The sequence below is a fragment of the Octodon degus genome, unplaced genomic scaffold (assembly GCF_000260255.1).
Source record: "Octodon degus isolate 3935 unplaced genomic scaffold, OctDeg1.0 scaffold00082, whole genome shotgun sequence".
NCBI classification, from domain to species: Eukaryota; Metazoa; Chordata; class Mammalia; order Rodentia; family Octodontidae; genus Octodon; species Octodon degus.
Genome location: NW_004524658.1, coordinates 7805873 through 7825419, shown reverse-complemented (window position 1 = coordinate 7825419; position 19547 = coordinate 7805873). Strand labels below are relative to the sequence as shown.

At 44.4% G+C, this 19547-nt stretch overlaps 1 protein-coding gene across 1 annotated transcript in view; it reads right to left on the bottom strand.

Moving 5' to 3' along the window:
• The window catches only part of Kif5c (kinesin family member 5C), a 161596-nt gene that overhangs the window by 110548 nt on the left and 31501 nt on the right, over positions 1–19547 (bottom strand). The gene's annotated exons all lie outside the window — the stretch shown is intronic.

Below are 19547 nucleotides of genomic sequence, written 5' to 3'. Positions count from 1 at the left end.
GACCCGGTAGTCAATCAATATTCAATAAGGAGGTATTAAGTGTGTTCTTGCCAGGCAGCGCTGAGATGCCAGGCCGTGCTGAGCGCTGCAGAAGGTGGTAGGTGAGACACAGGACCGATTTGCACTTCGGCTCTACCAACACTACCCAGGCATGTGGTGAGCCCCTGCCCACTCCTGCAGCCCCACCCCAAAAGGTCTTTCATCTTCCTTTCCCTAAATGGTAGAAAAGAGGAGGGAAGGCAAGCGAGGAGAGAGGCGAGCCAAAGGCCTCCATTACTCTGCCTGCCCATCCTACAAGTGGCTCTAAACAGGAAAAACCAGGAATCACCCAAGGACAGTCTGACTCCTTGAAAAGATAAGTCTCAGGAGGGATCCAAGTGCATGCTTGTTACCTCCTATGAGCTTCACACAAAGCAAGCACAGAGCTGTCACACTGGATTACCAATTACTCATTTATCACTACGAGTAGAGTCAAATGGAGGAAAAGTACCATGCTTGAGTCCTAAGGCTTGAACATTAGTGTTTGAAAATGGGATTAAGTGAACCAGGTAAATGACCTACTTTCAGTTTAGTCTTGGGAAAATGCAGCACTTTCAAGTACTGTAAAACTTTGTTTTAATGCACAGCAACAGAACAAAGTCAGTCTGCTAAAATTATGGAAAAGCAACATTTTCTAATGTGTTACTACCGGCTTTGTTTCCTTCTGCAGTAAATCAGGTATTCAGCTGAATAATCAAATAAATACTTCTCAACACAAGCCACCACCAGCTCTCAGCCTAATAATTTCATCTAGTTATGATGAGTTCATCTGAGCATCAGTAGGCTACAAGGGAAGAATACGCATTTACAGTTTGCCTGTGCCATCCATCCAAACTTCTGGAAAGTAGGACTGGCCAGATAGCTCAGCAGATTAAAGTGCCTGCTTAGGCAGATGCAGAGACCCGGGTTTGATCCCCAGCATACCATGCCAACCCCATACCTGGGGCGTGCTGGGACAGTGACTGAGACTGGGCCTGGTGGCACACATCTGTAATCCCAGCACTTGGGAGGCTGAAAACAGAAAAAGCATTATGAGTCTAATCTCTCCAGTGAGACCCTGTAGAGCCTGTACTAAATATAGTGTAAAAAAATAGTTCTGGAAAGTAAAGGCAGTTTTGCTTAATTTCAAACCTACCGTTTCTCCAAACTTAATGGGAGCTACCAAAGAAAGAAAGAAATCATCTTATTCACAGTGTACTCTTGCTTTGGCTTGTAGGGAAAATGTTCTTAATACAGCAGGAAGTTGGGAAGTGGTGATATATATTTGTAATCTCAGCACTCTAGGAGACTGAGGCAGAAGGATCTCAAGTTTAAGCCCAACCTGAACACTCAGAGACTTAGCAAGAGAACATATCTCAAATCTTTTTTTTAATTTTAAATTAAAAGTAAAAAAACATTTCTTAATTTAAAAAGTAAAAAGATAGATGATAGATAGATAGATAGATAGATAGATAGATAGATAGACAGACAGATAGCCTGGAGATACAGCTCAGTACAAAGGTATTGTGTTAGTTCCCGTTACCAAAAGAAAAACAATGAAAAAAAATCCTTTAATTAAACTATAATACACGGGCTGGACATGGTAACACATGCCTCTAATCCCAGCATATAAGAGGCAGGAGGATCACCATGAGTTTGAGGCCAACCTGGGCCACATAATGAATTCAAAACCAGCCTAGACTACACAGTGAGACCCTGTCTCAAAACAAAGAAATAAACAAAAAAATAAATACAAACCTATTGTGCAGTGCATGATACAAAAAGTTTTGCCCCCCAATTTAAGACATTCACTGACGTACATAATACATTGACTTTAACGAAGGTAGAATTCCAGCATTTGCTATACTTCTTTTATATAATGTCTCTATCAAGTGACAGATAATACAGTAATACCTTTCCGTGATCTAAAGCTAACAGCTAACTACCAAAGAGAAGTTGCCGCCAATTCATATGGCTCCACTGATACTAAGAAAAGACAACATTTCTAAAGTAATTTGAGACCTTGTCAGGATTAACATGCTAAGTATTAATTTAAAATGTTAACATTTTCACATGTGCCTTCATGCACTTATATAATCTTTTATTTTAGATGATCCTTAAGCCTTAAAGATTGATTAGAATTTAATTATTGAGTATTTTCAGAGAACTCATTTGTACCAACTCTATATACAATTGCTATTATAACAACAAATTTAAACATACACACACACACACACACACACACACACACACCAGTTCATCTTTGCCGCTTTAGTAATGGTATGAAAATCTCACAAACCTTGACCTTGACTTAAAGAAAGCCTCCTGATCATTACCTCCAAGGAGATCCCACTGTGGCTGAGAGTTCTGTTGGCAGCACTGGCCCAGCCAATCATCATTGAGTTTACAGCTACAGAACAAATTTTTCAAATTGCCTTGCTATGCAGGTGCTGGGTGCGAGCTCTTGAAATCCAATGATGAGGTCACTGCTCACCACCCTTGGGAAATACCTTTCCATTCCAGGAGACTAGATGGCACACGGTTCTCTCCAACTTCTCTGGGTTCCTTCATCAGTGTCATGTGCTGTCACCTCTTTCAGATTTCTAGATGAAGACATATCTAGGGCCCAGACTTAAGTCTCTTTCCTGTAGACATCCTTTATCTTCACATACTTTAAATGAGTATTTCAGCTTTCGTCTCTCATGGAGCCTTCAGGTTCATGTTTACTACACATACATACTTGGGTGCCCATTAGTGATCAACAACTTATTGGCCAAAAGAGACCCACCAGCCCTCCTATCTGAGTAAAAGCACTACAACCAATCACCAAGATGATCAGACTGGAAACCTAAGCACCATGCACTATGTACACAGATTCCATTTCCAAAATATATCCCAACATCTCTCTCTTCTTACCACCACACTACACAACCTCAGCATATCATTTCTCCATCAATCTCTTCTTTAAAATAAGTTTTTGATACTACAGATTGAACCTGAGGCCTCCAAGATGCCAAGCAAGCACTGTACCACTGAGTCACACCCCAACCCATTGGTCAGTCTCTTCTGCACAACAGCAAGAGTTGCCTGATCAGTCTCTCTGCTTCTCCTCTTCTTGCTCCTAACAGCCCACTTAAACTCAGCAGCCAAAACAAGCACTATAAAACTGTAAGCTGGATTATATCATCTCTTTGTAACCCTTCAATAGTAACCACCTAGCCCCTTTGTGCCCTGATTTCCCTGCATTCTTCTCTCCCTCTTACTTAGAAGTTTGGCCCTGTGGACTTCTTCCCAAGCCATCTTTAATCCTCACTCTGAGCCTTTGCTCTTATTCCTCCCTTCCTCTTAGCATTCTCTCCCTTGAAATTTTCACTGATTTTCCCTTAACTGACTCCTTATCATCCTTCAGATTTCAGCTTTATCCTCCTTTCAGGGCTTCCATGATGTTAGTTAAAGTGGTCCCACCCCAGCCTGGCATCACCATCACAGGACCCTGTCTGGTTTGCTCTACAACCTCTTCCCAAGCAGTCAGTACAGCTAACATATTTAACCAGTCAGGACAGAAGCCACACGCTGCCCAAGACCTAACTGCATGTAGGCTACAAAGGGACTCTGATGCGACACACATCTGACAGCCACTACTACTGAAAGTGAAATGTGCCCGTGTTGCCACGCAGCCTCCACGTCCAACAGTGCTAACTGCATGGGAGCACTGTTACTAAAATTAATAACTCACCAGTATCACATACAAAAAATAACAGCAGATGGCTCTTACACTTTCATAGTTAAAATTAAAAACAAAAATCTTACCACCAGAATCCCTATCATGTTGTTGAGAGCAAAATGTCTATGAACCATATGGCCTGCCTATTAATACACCTGACCTGTTACCCAACAACTGCTCCTCAGCCTAAAAGAATATCTACCGGGAAGACAGGAAAGCAGCAGTCTCACATGGATGTTTATTTAGAAGATGAGCACCAGAAAGGATATGAACAAAAGGAAAATTAGTTATCCTAAAAAAAGCAAGAAGTAATCCAGGCACAACCTCTAAGGCTGACCAAGAGCTCTGGCCAGAAGATGCCTGTGACCTGAATGATCTTTATTCCATCTTTACCCAGAAAGAAATAGGAAAAACTTTAAAATGGCTAAATTTGGCTGGGGAGATGGGGCAGTGGAATAAGTGCTTCCCTGGCAAGCGCAAGGGCCTGCATTCAATCCCAGGTTCAGCAAAAAAAAAAAAAAAAAAAAAAGGCTAAATTTTCTACAGAGTGATTTAGTCACTTCGTAATACTATTTGAGACTCTAAAGGGGTATTCAGAAGTGGAACTGATTACTGGGGACAATCATTAATTCTCCGTCAATGAAAAGGAACTAATTACCGGGACAATCATTAACTCTGTTACAGGTGTTGACATGATTTCATTTGCAAAAGTGCAGGAGAAGACAAGTTCTTTCCACCTACGTGATACCCTCCCCATGCATCCACCAACATTATCCAACCTTCTAGCCCAAACCCTTCTACAGGAAACCAAGGACCAGTCACATTATCAACTCTGTTACTTTAATTTTTTTTTCCAGAATTTAGCTCTTTAAATCTTTTTTTTTTTTTTCCTGAACCAGGGATTGAACTCAGGTCCTTGTGTTTGCCAGGGAAGCACTTATTCCACTGAGCCATCTCCCCGACCCCAGCTCTTTTACTTTAAAGAAGTAACTCTAACGCTGTGATTTAAAGTGTCCTTCATTTCACATCATGCTTTCTTCCTAAGAAACAAGATTTTTGGAAAAATTAGAGAAATACAAAACAGCATATACTAGATCTACTAAAAATGAATGAAGCAAAATAAGTAACAAAAAGGCAGAGACTCCTACTGTATCCTAGAGCAATTCAAGCAGAATCATAAAGGTGGGGCTGACACAAAGCCACTGAGGAGGGAAAGGATTAAGATTGGTGGCAAAAGGGCAGCACTGATGACACACACAAGGCAAGCATTCATTTCAACAGAAGGCAGGAAAGAGGTAAAGGCTGATGGAGGCTATGAAAAGACAGGTAAAAAGCATTGCTGGGAAAGTTGAAGCTATTCTGGGTTTTTTTTGTTTTTTGTTTGTCTTTGTTTTTTTTTTTTTTTTTTTTTTTTTGCGGAACCGGGGATTGAACTCAGGCCCTTGTGCTTGCCAGGCAAGCACTTATTCTACTGAGCCATCTCCCAGGCCCCGTCTTTGTTTTTTGCGGAACTGGGGCTTGAACTTGCCAGGGAAGGGCTTATTCCACTGAGCCATCTCCCTGGCCCCAAGTTGATGCTATTAAGAAAAATTCTAGAATTTTTCAGAGTCATAAAGTTCTCCAAGGTCATCCAACGATATCATGTTTTACAAAGCAAAATCAGGAAAAGGTAGACGACTTGCAGCCAGTGAGGGATAGCAGACCTGGCCCTGGAACGCAGGCCTCCAGGCTCCGACCTCCTGGGCTCCAAGTTCTGCTTGGAAATCACTTCGTCTCTCCAAACACCCAGGAGACAAGCACAAACCTGTGGTCCCTTTTATTCCCCCCCCCCCCCCCCGTACTTCCTACCAATTCTAAATTATTTGCAAACACACAGTTAATTAGGCCGGGGAACAAAGAGCCACCACTCTGGAAGCTGAAGTAGGACAGCAGAAGTAAAGTCCTAGCTGAGTCCCAGCCTCTTAGTGCTGACCACGGAGTCAGCAGTTCAGGCTCCTCATGGTGCCAACGCCCACCTCCGTGAGCCCAGAGAAGGGCCATGACCTTGCTCCCAACATGAAGGATCAGGAAGCTGTGTCCAATACTGACTTTAAATCTTCCTGCCTGAAGCCTTGGGCCTGAGGCTGTCCTCCAGAATAGCGAGATGAGGTAAGAGACCCCCCTGGGGCGCAGCTTCCCTTTAGTTTGGGAGCTAGGTTCACTATCATAAACTCTTTTCTCTTTTCTGAGACAGAAAAGCACAGACACACTTACTTCCTAAAAATGGTCTGGATTTGTCTAGACTCTAGAGTTGCCCAAGGTCAGGACATAAGTAAAGCATTATATTAGCTTGCATGAGAAGAAATTAAGTAAGATCAATTCATCAACTGTGAAAGGCTTTTGTAACAACCTGAAAGACTGTTAGCAAAACATTAGGTAAAAAAGCAGTTCTTGAGTTAGTGTTGATATTCATTTTTTATCGACATAAATATTCTGCCAGAAGTTTTGAGGTGTTGGAGTATTAAAATGTAATTGTACAAGTCAGTGGCTGGTGGTATAATCACAAGGTTCTACAACCTTGAATTCCAGGCCATTTCCACCACCCCAAAAAGAAACCCTGCATCCATTAACAATCACTCTTCACCTCCTGTCTCCCAGTCTAGGCAGCCACTAGCCTAATTTCTGTCTTTACAGATCAGCTTGTTCTAGACATTTCATATAAATGGAATTATCACGTGTGGCCTCTGCAATTGGCTTCTTTTTCTCAGTATGTTTACAAGGTTCATCCATGTAGTTAGTAGAATGTCTCAGTATCTATTTTTATGAATAAATATTAATGTATCAAATTTTGTGTGTCTGTTCATCAGCTGATGGGACATTTGGGTTGTTTCTACTTTAAGGCTACTATGAATGCTGTTATGAACATTCACCTACAAGTTTCTACGTGAACACATTTTCATTCCTCCTACACTGTATGTAGGAATGAAATGACTACATCATATGCCAGCTCCATATTTAACCCTCTGAGGAGCTATCAAATTGTTTTCCCAAGTGGTTGCATGAAGAAGTACCTCACTGTGGTGCTGACTTATATCTCAGAAGTTTTAAAAGTTGGCACATACCATGCCATAAAACTTATTTCAACATACATTATGAATGTAGAGATATTCTGAGCAGTATGACATGGTTATTGTACTGCTTTCTTGATATTCATAAAGTGGCTCCAAATAAGAGAAACATTTACAGAAACTGTAAAGACTCTTATCTGCCAAGAGGAGCCAACACGACCCAGAATTCAGTCCTCCTGTGAGAATCAGGTATGTTCATGCAGTGTCTAATGTTCTAGAAGATGCTCAGAATAGGGTCAGTACCATCCTCTAACAGAATTGTTGTCCAACTTATATCAGGCATTTGTGCTACACCAAGCTTCCCAAGCAGGGGTCCCTTAAAGCAAAGGGTACAGAAAGTGGATCACATGCAATATACTCTCAACCAGAACTTGGCATTCTGTCTGCCTTAAAACACCTGAGTACAAAATCACAACCAGACTCCTCCAGACGCCGGGTCTACAACTCCTGAGCTCAGCTAGACTGACTGCAGGGGCAATTTAATTTCCATTGATTCCAGCAAAATGTAATGTATTCAGGACCATCCTAGGCATTCTCATTCCAGCCATACAGCCCACTCAGGAAAAATGAAGAACTATGCCTAGTGCAGGGATGTGCAGATTGACCAACTTTGCTACTACAGTTTTGGAGCCTTTGAGAAACAAGAGAAAAATCCCCACTTCAAACTTGAAACCAGTGCTGTCAGAGGCCTGACCTCCTCTTCACAGTCCTCACAGGCTGGTCCAGCCTCCCTATGCCAGGTCCTGCATTGATACTTGGGGCTCTGCAGACTGCTGGAGCCTTTCAGTCACCTGCCACAGGCCAATTCCACCAGTCCTCAGCCAACAGCTGACATGTATTAGAGCAAATGCAATGATACATCAGTTGTCGAACAGTTCTGAGCTTGAACTTTCCACTACTCAAACAGCAAAGTTCAAAAGGAACCTGCTCAGTAAAAGTGGACTTGGAAATCCCTGTTGGGCCAAGAGAAAGCCATACATGGGGCCTCACCACGGACACAGATGGTGACACTTCATTCTAAACGCTGCTCTCGACCAGACCACATATAGTGTTTGCGTTACTGTGTTAAAATATTCGTCACTGTATTTTTTTTTGTACTTCCTTTGCATAAAATAACGTAACCACGGCTCCAAAGAAAGTTAGTGACACCAGCAGTACAGCTAAGAGGGAAACTGTGAAAGCCAAAACAGGGTTTAAAAATATCATTGTAAAATTTGTTAAAGTTCTGAAAAAATGAATTTAAAGGCCTGGGAAAAGTGTAATTTGGGGGCCTCAGAGCCAATTATTTGGTTTTCCATTTTATCTTATGGGAAATATGTTCAGTTCTCAGACTTTCCAGTGTTCCAACACAAATTTGGAATGACCAAGTTTGACAGCAGAGTTAGCCAACAGTGGTGGCTGAGGGGGGGACACTGAGGTGTGTATGCAAACTGACCCCAGAACTCCCACTGCCGGTGGTGGCAACTCCCAAGAGCCACACCGTGTGTCCCTTGCTTCCCTGCTTCACTTCCTCCCATATTCCCATGATCACTTTCCAAAGCAACCTGCACTTTCAGCCTTGTCTCAGTGTCAAGAGACAAGGGGGAGCCCAAATAAGGCCAACACTAGCCATCGTGTTCCCTATGGGACTTTCACTCAGTGGGTCCTAAGAGACTGCGCAGTCACTGTCAGACATGGAGCCATCACCCTGGGTGATGACCTGTCAGCAGAGAATGGAAATTAAAATCCTCGTTAGGGCCCGGGAGATGGCTCAGTGGAATAAGCGCTTCCCTGGCATGCGCAAGGGCCTGAGTTCAATCCCCGGTTCTGCCAAAAAAAAAGAATTAAATAAATAAAAATCTTTGTTAGATTTCCACAAGTTAAGCTACATGCAATGGCATATCCCTTTGTGCCAGCTATACTTAAGAGGGGGGGGGGGGTGAGGGGAGGAGAATACCTGAGTCCAGGGGTCTGAAGTCAGCTTGGGCAACAATACCAAGACTGTGTCTCAAAATCAAAATGAAAAGTTGCTAAGCTCTTTGCCCACAGGGCTCCATCTCTCCAGGCAGCTATCCATTTTTAATGTATACAAAAGGGCACATAATGCCAGCTCATAAAGGCCCCGCCTAGCATAATTTTGCACATAATGGTACAAGCAGGTACTCAATCCCTACTGTCAATGATGATGACTGATGCCCACTGGACGCAGGGAGGTTAGAGGTTGGGCACCAGAGCACCTCTGATGGTGTGGGGGTGCAGGAGACACTGCCTCCCTCCCAAATGCCAGAAACTTCCTGGTGCCGACCATTCTCATTCCCAACTGTCCAGATTCTAATCATTCAAGAGTTTTCCTGCCCGTCTGCATCCTTTTGCCTCTTTCCACTTTTTTTACACTGGGGATTGAACCTAGATCACCTTACAGTGGGCAAGAGAGGGCTCAGCCGCTGGGCTACATTCTCAGCCCTTCCTTTCATTCTAAAACAGAGTCGAAAGGGCTCAGGAGACAGCTGAGTGAACTAAGCACTTGGTTAGGCAAGCGCAGGGGTCAGGGTTCGATCCCCGGCACCACATGCCGCACCATCCCCTCCACAACCTGGGCTCACTGAGCCGGCAATCAAATCCAAGCATGGTGGCACACACCTGTAATCCCAGCACTAGGGAGGCTGAAAACAGGAGGATCACTATAATTCCAAGATGGGCAATGAGACCCTACACACACACACACACACACACACACACACACACACACACAGAGAGAGAGATAGATAGATAGATAAAAATAAAAGAGAGTCAAACTAAGTTACCCAGACAGCCTTCAAATTGGGGCCCTCCTGCCTCTCTGATCAGGCACCCTGCTCGTAGAGCTGCTAGGAAAACAGGTGTGTACCACTGTGCCCCACTATTCAACCCTCTTGACCCTTTTTCACCTATGTCCCATTTGGCTGAAGCTGGCCTGCATATTCCCAAAAATACTTTTAGGAGAAAACATCAACACCCAGCAGTGACCATGATCCCTTTTCTAGGAGACCCAGGGCACACTGACTTCTCCACCCAGCTCCATGTTGTCACCTCCGCTCCGACACCTGGCCCCACTCCCCTGAGATGCCAGCAGGCCCAGGCCTCCCCTGCTCACACACACACACACACACACACACACACACACTGGCACTATGTCCCAAGGAAAACGGCTGGTGCCAGTTCTGGCCATAGCAAAGCTGCTCCCAGGAGAGTCTGGAGTGCAACAGACTTCACAAAGCTGCGAATGGCTCCTGATGGAGTTGCCAAGGCAATGCCAAGCACTTCATGGATGGAGAACGAACAAAGACAACACAAAGAATGAATCTCAGAAGCCATCTTCCTGCAGGAAACCAGGCTACAGTGCTTCTCTTTCTGCCCAAATTCCCACTGTGTGGACACACTGGCCCTGTCAAGACGGCAGACAGCTATGCACAACCACTGGGAAGGCAACGTGCTCAAGTGGTAACAAAGAAATTCAGAATTATCACCCTGTTAACAAACAGAATGAAGAGAGGGTTGCCACACCTGCTAGAGAGGAATGGAACCCGTGTTTCATATACAAGGTTCTTAATTGTATATTATTGTCCTTGTCACTTCAGATCAAAACATAATGAACTCCTGTCCTTCCCACCTACAATTCCTTCCCCCTACAATTCCTTCCCCCGTAACTGTTTTGCGCCCCAAACGGCCACACGCTAAGGGATGGTAGAAAAAGTCAGGACACTGATTCTTGCACAAACCTTGCCCTTCATATAGGTTACAAACTTAAACAATTTACATGTATTTTCTAGGTCTCTCTCTCTCTAAAGTGGGAGGTGAATCTTTCTGCCTCTCGACCACTATGGCCCTGAGCAGCACAGGGGTTCTGTGATTTTCTCACAAGAGCAGATTCTGCCTTCAGTGCATACAGCCTTTTTTGAGAAGGTAAATTTAAGCCACGAAGCTCTGTGTTCTCTGGATTCAGAGAAAGAAACAAAAATTGCGGCTGCAGTTATTTTAGCAGATGATCCGGTGCCAGGTCAAGTCTGGAAAAAAAAAAATCAATTCTCCCTCACTAGAGAAAAGGTTTTTTCTAAAAAGCCATTACACTGAAGGTAGACTGGCGAATTTCTTTTGCCAAATGCAAGAGAACGCGATAACACCAAACCTCCTTTCTGGGGCAGGCCGCCCTGATGCAGCACTCTGTAGTGTGGCTATGCTCCCATTCAATAATCCACTGCCAGTTCAGTGGATTAGGCTGAGGCTCACACACGGTGACATGTGTAAATTCTCTTTCCATTAGACAAAAAAGCATAATTTCAGAGCTTTCTTCCAGACATTAACCTGCCTAGCTATGGTTTATATGAAGATTCTACAAATAATTACTACAGGTAGAGCTAACATTCTTTAATATTTTTCATACTCCAGGAACAGTTTAAAGGGCTGGATGTGGTGGCACACAACAGTAATCCCAGCTGTCAGGAGACTGAGGCAGGAGGATCGCCATGAGGTCAAGGCCAGACTAAACTATATAGCAAGACCTTATCTTAAAAAAAAAAAAAAAAGAAAAGAAAAGAAACAGCTTACATATTGGTAATCATCCCAAATATTGGACAGCAATTTTACTTTTATGAGATCTCAATTTCCATTTGTTCCTCAAAATTTGGGAGGTAGAGCAAAATATTAGCTTTCCTTTCCAGGAGTACAGAAAACCCTCCCAAGGCTAATGTGGAAGGCACCAACTTCAGCTGAGACAAGATCCAGCATTTCTGCTTCCCCGCCAAGCCTTCTACCCATAACACCATATTGCATCTCGGAATTGTTCTTCCAAGAACACATTTATCCCTTAACTATAGATTTTCTAAGAATTCCACACATTTGGTCAAATTGGTAACCTTAAACAACTTGCCAGTATTTTCTGAGCCTCTTCCTCTCAGGAAAATGAAACGTGGAATCTTTCTGGCTCTAAGACGCTATAATAACAGAACATGGCATGTTTAGAAGATGACACAGTATAACTCGGAGTATAACATCTTGCTTCTACCTACTATGGCTAACTCATATACTATGGGAAAATGACCCCAGAGGGGAATGATTACACTACCCCAAACCAGCAGTAGTCACCAAGTTCCAGCCAGCTATGCCATAAGTACCACAAAGGGAGAGCTGCAGGAGGCAAACTCTCAGGAGGTCTTCAACAACCTGGCCTGGGATAGCTGGGCTGGGACCTGGGCCACAGAAAGCTCATGGATCCCAGGGCTGTGAGATGTGGTCCTGCCTCAGGAGACAGGTTAACCGATGAGAAGGGCAATGGTGGATTCCCTCTATAGCAGACAAACTAACTAGGCAGCAAAAAAAGAAATACACATTTTACAAGTTTGGTATTACTAAATTCAGCCGCAATATTCTACTTAGAAAATCTAGAAGAGGGCCAGTCAAGTAATTCGGCGGATTAAAACACCTGCAAGCAGGAGCAGGGGCCTGGGGTTCGATCCCCGGGCCTACAGTGCCAGCCCCATCTCTGGGGCACGCTGAAACAGCAATTGAGACTGGGCGTGGTGGTGTGCGCCTGTAATCCCAGCTCTTGGGAGGCTGTAAACAGGCAGAGCACTACAAGTCCAATCTAGTAGTGAGACCCTGAACACTCTGTAGACCCTTCCCTAAAATAAAAAAGAAAGAAAAAGAAAATCTAAAAGAAATGGTTGGGGCTGGCGAGATGGCTCAGTGGTCTAAAGCACCTACATGGAACAAGCTTGGCAAAGCACAGGAACCACGGTTCAATCCCCCAGCACCACAGGCCAGCCAGCCTCGCCCCCTGGTGGGCTGAGCTGGACACACACACACACACACACACACACACACACACACACACACACTAAATAAAAAAATAAAAATAAAAAAAAATAAAAGAAGTGGTTTTAAGTGTAGCTAACACATTAGCTTTACATCTTTTAAAAATTTTTTAATTTTACTTGGTGACTGAAACACCCTACTTTTCAGAGTTTAAAGTACCAGAAGGCCTGAGAGGCCACATAAGTGGAATCTGAAGAGCAGTTTGCTCAGCAGCACTCTTTTCTGCTTGCTCTTCCCTCCCTGACATGGTTCCATCTCTTGATCCATTAATGCACTAGACAACAAAAGACCGTATTTCCAGAAGGTATTTGAAAAATAAAATAAAATGACCATACCAGGAGCAGCAATTAGCTTCTCAGACTCATTAACAGATGAACTGAGATAAATCAATTGTTTGAGAAGGCACTGAAGACAGATGCCACCTCCTTCATGCCAGCCAGAATGGGCAAGCAGACTGTGCTTGTGCCTGGTATCCCAGGCAGCTTCAGCTCCAGCATCTAGTCCGCCACTGCTACAGACACCAGACTGCGCTGCTGAGGGTCCATCATCGGTGACTTCTCCCTGGAGAAGGGTCCTGTGTTCCACTGCCAGCTCACATCTCCCAATTTCTCCACCTTGGTAGATGCCTTCTTTTTAATATACAAGAAGCCTATGCTTCCTTCTTCTGCTACCTCACCTCCACCCTCTTCCTCTGTCTACTCAGAAGGTTGGTCTAGAGCCTCCACTTCTCGTGCCTGAACATCACACTCGGTGCATTCATTTCTGCCCTCACCCAGTCACTTTCTCAAAGACTGCACAGCCTCCTGACCTTCAATTCTAAGATCTCCGAGAGCTTACAACATACTCCAATTTTATAAACCATCTAGAGCTACACCCCAGCACGCTGAATCTCTGCCATACCAGCTGAGCTTGTTTCCTCTCTTATTTCTTCTCTTCCTCTATGTAGTTCTTCTCCTTCCTGCCAGCTCCAAATGTCAGAATGTCACCAGTCTCTTTGCTTCTACAACCTCCTCTTCTGTCTTCTCTCCCATGGAAGAGCTGTTAACGCTTCAGCAGGTTCAGCCATAAGGCGTGCGCAGAAGACTCAGAAAAATTATCTCCAACTCTGAGTCCTATGCCCACATTATGAACAGTCTGACAAAAAACACCCAACTGGGTGTTCCCAACTACATAAACAACATACATTATGCTCTTCATACCTGTAGGTTCCCATGCTTGGATTCAATCAACTGCAAATCAAAAACATTAAAAAAATAAAATTGCCTCAGTATTGAACAGTTCACATATTTTTTTGCATTATTCCCTGAACAGTATAATTTAACAACTACTTATACAGCATTACATTTTCTTAGGTATTATAAGTAATCTAGAGACAACAACACACAGGGGAAGGTGTGTGCAAGTTAAATGTATATGCTACACCATTTTATATATGAGGCTTGAGTATCCAAGGACTTGGTATCTGTGGGGTGTTACATTAAAGAAGCAGCTCGTCTCCTTCTCTTCTTCCTCCTCCTTCTTGTCCTCTGTTTGCCACTGTTCCACGGCATCTGTGTAGAAAAGTCTTTTCTCAAGCCCCTCAAATAGCTCCCTGCCCCCTTCCTTCTCTGAAGTGCCATGACACTTTAGATCACAGTCCCCTAGAAGCACCATGTTATAGAAAAGAAAAAACAAAACAAAACAAAAAACGGAAAACAGGATCCAGGATTAGACGTTGGAGTAGGGGAGGTCTAATATATTTGAGACTTCTGTACACTAGACCATTTGCTTTACATGAGGCATAATACAGCGTTTTTGGTTTTGGTCTTTTTTTCCCCCATTTATGTATTTGGTACAGGGTCTCACTACACAGGTAAGACTCACACTGATTCTCCTCATTTCAGCCTTCCCAGGGCTGGGATTATAAACATGTGCCACCACGCCCAGGCTTAACATGCCCTGGGGGAGGGGCAGCAGGGTATGCAGCATCAGGGATCAAACCTGGTGGTCTCTGCGCTTGCCAGAGCAACTGCTCTTTCCTAACAACTGCTCTTTAGGGTGATTGCCATTCTCCACATCTGACAAAGGGCAGGTTTAGAAAGGTCCCTGGCTTGCACAGGATCACACAACCCATCGCGTATCTATTTGTTTCACGTGTCAGTTTTGAGGTCCTGTTACCAAGGGGAAACCTAAAAAAAAAAAAAAAAAAAAAAAAAACTTCTCTCTAGCTACATTTGTTTTTAGTTGACTTTAAAAATCACTAGTTCTGGAGGTCATGCAGCTGAGTAATACATTATTAGTCTCCTGCTATCTTTGCTGTAGACGCCAGCTCTGATGGGTAGACCCTGGTGATAAGTCTGGGTAACACAGTTTGAAGGATGCTTTTGTCAAAATCACTGACTCTTCACTTGGCCTGGGCCAGTGCCTGATGAGTGACTGAAACAAGACAGATGGCAACAAGACAAGGATCAGCAGACACTCCATGACTTACAGGAGCATCACCACTCTGTGACCACGTGCATACCAACCACCACACTGCACAGTGTCCCACACCGGACCACAGGAGTGGTACCCAGAGATCGCCAGCCAGCAGTCTCTCCAAACTAACCTAAACTAAGGCCCTTCCTCCTTCCACCTTGCTTAACTGATAAAAAGTAAAAATATATGCTGATCAGCTAAGATAATCATTTCTAGACATCAGTCCACCATATTTTGGTTTTTCTGACATCTTTTTCCTTGCTCCTACAACCGGTTCTCAACCTCTTGTGTAAATGAGCCTGGATTTGAACAAACCAACTAATACAAGGCAGTCAAAATTAGTTTGAAGAACATGGTATTGGCATCATAATTTTTATAATTTTTTTAGTTATTTCAGGATGTATTTTCCATCTTCCCCATTGTTTGATGCCCTAAAACATCTATGACAGAACACATCGATCAGAATTATTTATAGTTTCTTAATTAAATTGGACTTTTGATATAATGTCTTGAGTTAATAGGATTTTGAAGTAGCATTCCAACGTAAACACTGCCAGCTACTGAACAGATCTATGTGCCAACCTCAGACTACCTTGAGTCTCCACAGCAAGTGTCCAAGGCGGACATCATTATCCCAATTTTAAAGATGGGGAATCAATTCAATAAATAGATAAACAATGATATAACAAGTAACAGGCAAATACAAAATGAGGATTTTACTTTTTTAAAAAATTCTAAAGTTTTTTTAGTGCCAGGGAGATAGCCCAGTGGACTAAGTGCTTGCCTGGCAAGCAGAAGGTCCTGAGTTCAATCCCTGGTACCACCAAAATAAATAAATAAATAAAATAAAGTTTTGTTAAATAAGAAGAAAGCACTGTTATGTTTCCAAAACTTAGAATTGGGTTTCAATAAAAGGATTCAATACATGAATCTGTAAACTAAAAAAAAAAAAAAGAGAGATGTGCAGTCAGAGCTTAAGTGACTCAGTTTCAAGTAACAAGAGACAGGAGAGTCTGATTTCAGAGCTCATAGCTTCCCGGTGCTCCAGTCAGATTCCAGGCCACAAAAGTCCAGTCTGTGGGTGTGATGGTACACACCAGTAATCCCTGCACTTGGGAGGCTGTAAACATGAGAATCACTACGAGTCCAATCTAGTAGTGAGATCCTGAACACCCTGTAGACTCTTCCTTAAAATACAAATAATCCAGTCTGCTGCATCCCAGTACACCATTTTTACTTCTGAGATGATTTCCTTTGTTTATGGCCTAAAACGCCTTGTTTTATAACCAGAGTACTGAGAGTTCCCGCTCAAACTCCACTCAGATATTACCGCACCCTCATGACCAACAGCATAACCAGTACTCTGTTCACACAACTTGACAAATTTTTTACAGTGTTTCAGCTGGACAGCTCCTCTTCCCACCACCTTATTCAAAAAGTAGTGGCTGAGAACCTTCTGTGTACCAGGTACTGCCCCAGTCAGTACAGGAAGGTGGAGACGGAACAGAGGGGTTTCCTGGTCCTTATGGAGCTCTTGTTCTGCAGGGGAGGAGACAGGTAAATGGACTCAAGACAGTTTCTGCCAGGGTCAGTCAAGGAGACAACACTGGTAGATCTGACATTGCAGCCAAGGCCTGGAAGCCTGCCAGTCGCAGAGAGTATGAGGGCCAGAGCGCTCCAAGCAGAGGGAACCAAAAGGAAGAGCAGCCTCGAGCAGGGCACACTCAGTCTGTCAGGAAGGAGGGCTATTCTAGCCAGACAGCATGTGCCGGACAGCACAGGCGTCGGGAAGGCAGGCAGAGCTCGGCTGGTCCCAGGAATGAGCACCTCTGTGCTGCGCATTTAGCAAAGGAATGGCCTCTTGTAGTTTTGCTTTTGGCTGCTCTGAGGAGACTTAGAATGGGTATTAACTAAGATGTACGTAAGACCAATGAGAAAGCCCCCACAGGAGTCCAGAAAGAGCGAGGGCAACTTGAAGTCAGTGGGCAATGGAAATGCTGAGCCAGAGGCCGGGCATCACTCTCTGGGGTCAGCACAGCACTCACTCTCATCAGACCAATCGTTCTTACTTGCAAGACATTCTACAGAGGTCACCTCTCCTCCTTCACCTCCAACTTCAAGCATGCCAACTCCACAGTCATCCAAATGCCAAAGCAAGCAGGCAGAAGGCAAACCCAGGAGCGTCTCACGTTGCTACCTTTCACCCATGCAACAATCCCATGCCGTTGGTGCCGTTACCACTGATAAGACAGGGAGAAATCACAACTGATGGACAAGGAGAATTCGTTGATCAACCAGCGTCAATCAACTGGTCAAATCCACAGCCACTCCCAGGTCTGTGTGATGCCAGTGCCCACACTCCTTTCCCCAGACCACACAGAAAGCCTGAACCCTTCCCTGCAAGGAAGTGAGCAGCATGGCAGCTCACAATCAGGAGCTGATCACTTGCATTCCTGAAACCAGTCTCCATTGTTTTCATAGAGTGCTAGACGGAAATTCTCTGTGCTTACTTAACATGTAATTACTAATAATACCCCTGTGTCAGGATATCTACTGGATTCCATGCAACAAGGACATATTGAGAGACACATGGTCTCCAAACACCATGGTCTTCACACACCTAATGCAGGAGGCAAAAAGCCACAAAGGCAGAGCTTTCCTATACACTCTACAGTGCTATAAATTCTCAGATGAAAATTTGGCTGGCATTGTCAGGGACCCCGCTGCTTTTGTGCCACACTGGCCTCATTACGAGTTCCCAGATTCATCCCATCTTATTTTTCTGTAAGAGTACTGTCTAATAAAAAATAAGTGTCAGTTTAAAAAATATGAAGTCTGGCACCAAGTAAGTCATTGCTATTGTAAGCAAGCACTGAGAATGTTAGCGGTGCTAACCAGCACCTCCCTGGATGGCTATGCTGCGGACATTATCTCTCTACATCCACAGATGACCATGCAGGCCAGGTAGTACTAGGGTGCTTATGTTACAGCTGGAGAAGCTGAAGCATGAGGTGACTATGAGTCTGAGTTAAGCATGGGACAGTGCAAGAGCCACATTGTTAAACTCCTCTCTATTCTCCTACAGCCAGGTCAGGCCTTGAAGAAACAGCGCTGATGAATGTGGGCTTATTTCATCACAATGATAGGAGTCTAACAGGGTGATTAATTGAAGTATACTCAGGATATTTTTAAATTAAACTGAGATGACTGCTCTCCATCTCCCCTGAAGAAAAGGCCTTTGCCCTCCACTTGACAGGTGAAGACAGACATTAAAAAGGCAATGCCTGGTCCTGGTGGACTCAGGAGTGCTGGTGTCTGTAATTGTATGCGGACCCACAAATGCCTCCTCTGCACCTTACAGCTCTTCCTTTCCACCCACCAACCTTCCTCCTGGTTGTTCTGTTTTCTGAGAACACCTACATCTTCTTCCATCTCCCTGGAGGGAAAGGGCAAGACTTCTTACCTGGTTTATAGGCTGCATGTCTTAGGGAAATGCCCATGGATAGTCTTTCTACAAGCAGTCACCTGAGCTGCCCCGTACCACTGGATCAATTCTATGTCTGTGACTTTGGCTAAAATCAAAGAAAGGCACACTAGCCAAAAACACAGGTAGGAAATCCCAGTGTGGAGACTGAGAGCTCCGCAGATGAGCCAAGGATGGCAGTGGTCCTTCCCAGGGACAGCCTGTAGCAAGCCTGGGTTAGACACAAGTTCTGGGTTACAAACCACTTGGACAGCAGCCCTGGAGCCACAGAGCAAGGCAGGAGGATGGGAGTGCACAGTGCTCTCCTCCTCCTCCTCACCTGCCACCTCCCTCCTTCAGGGCCCCTGGCCACAGAGGGGGCTCCACACCCCCTCCACACCTCCTCATGTATGCGCTTTCCTGCCTCCCTCTCCTCACCTTTCCCTGAGGCCCACAGGTCTGGATTTGAGGTCAAGGAGCTCTGGGTGTGGACTTTCCTTTTCTTCTAGATTAGATTTGTCCAACAACCCTCTCCCTCATGCTCCATGATCCCCCTTACTGAGGAACAAGACATGAGGAGCACATGGGTGCTACAAGCTAGATAAGAAGAGGCATCAGCCTCCTGGGCTAGAGGCAAAGCCTGGGACTGCTTGTGCAGTGTACTGGCCTCTTCCCAGTCTGTCATCCTACACCTGGATGCTGTATGCCCTGTGTGGGAAGCCCAGGCTTTCACAGTGGATATGATACCATTGGTGAAGCAATAGCAGGCCTCGAAAACAAGGTAATCTCTGTGGTCCAGGTGCAGGTGACACAGACAGCCCATCTGTCACTGTTACAGGATGTGTTCTCTCCGTGGGACCTCCTTAATTACAGAAGGCTCACAAGACTGAAGACTTTGGCTAAGCGTCAAAGATGGGGACACTCTGGACTAACCCCCCCCGCGCCCCCC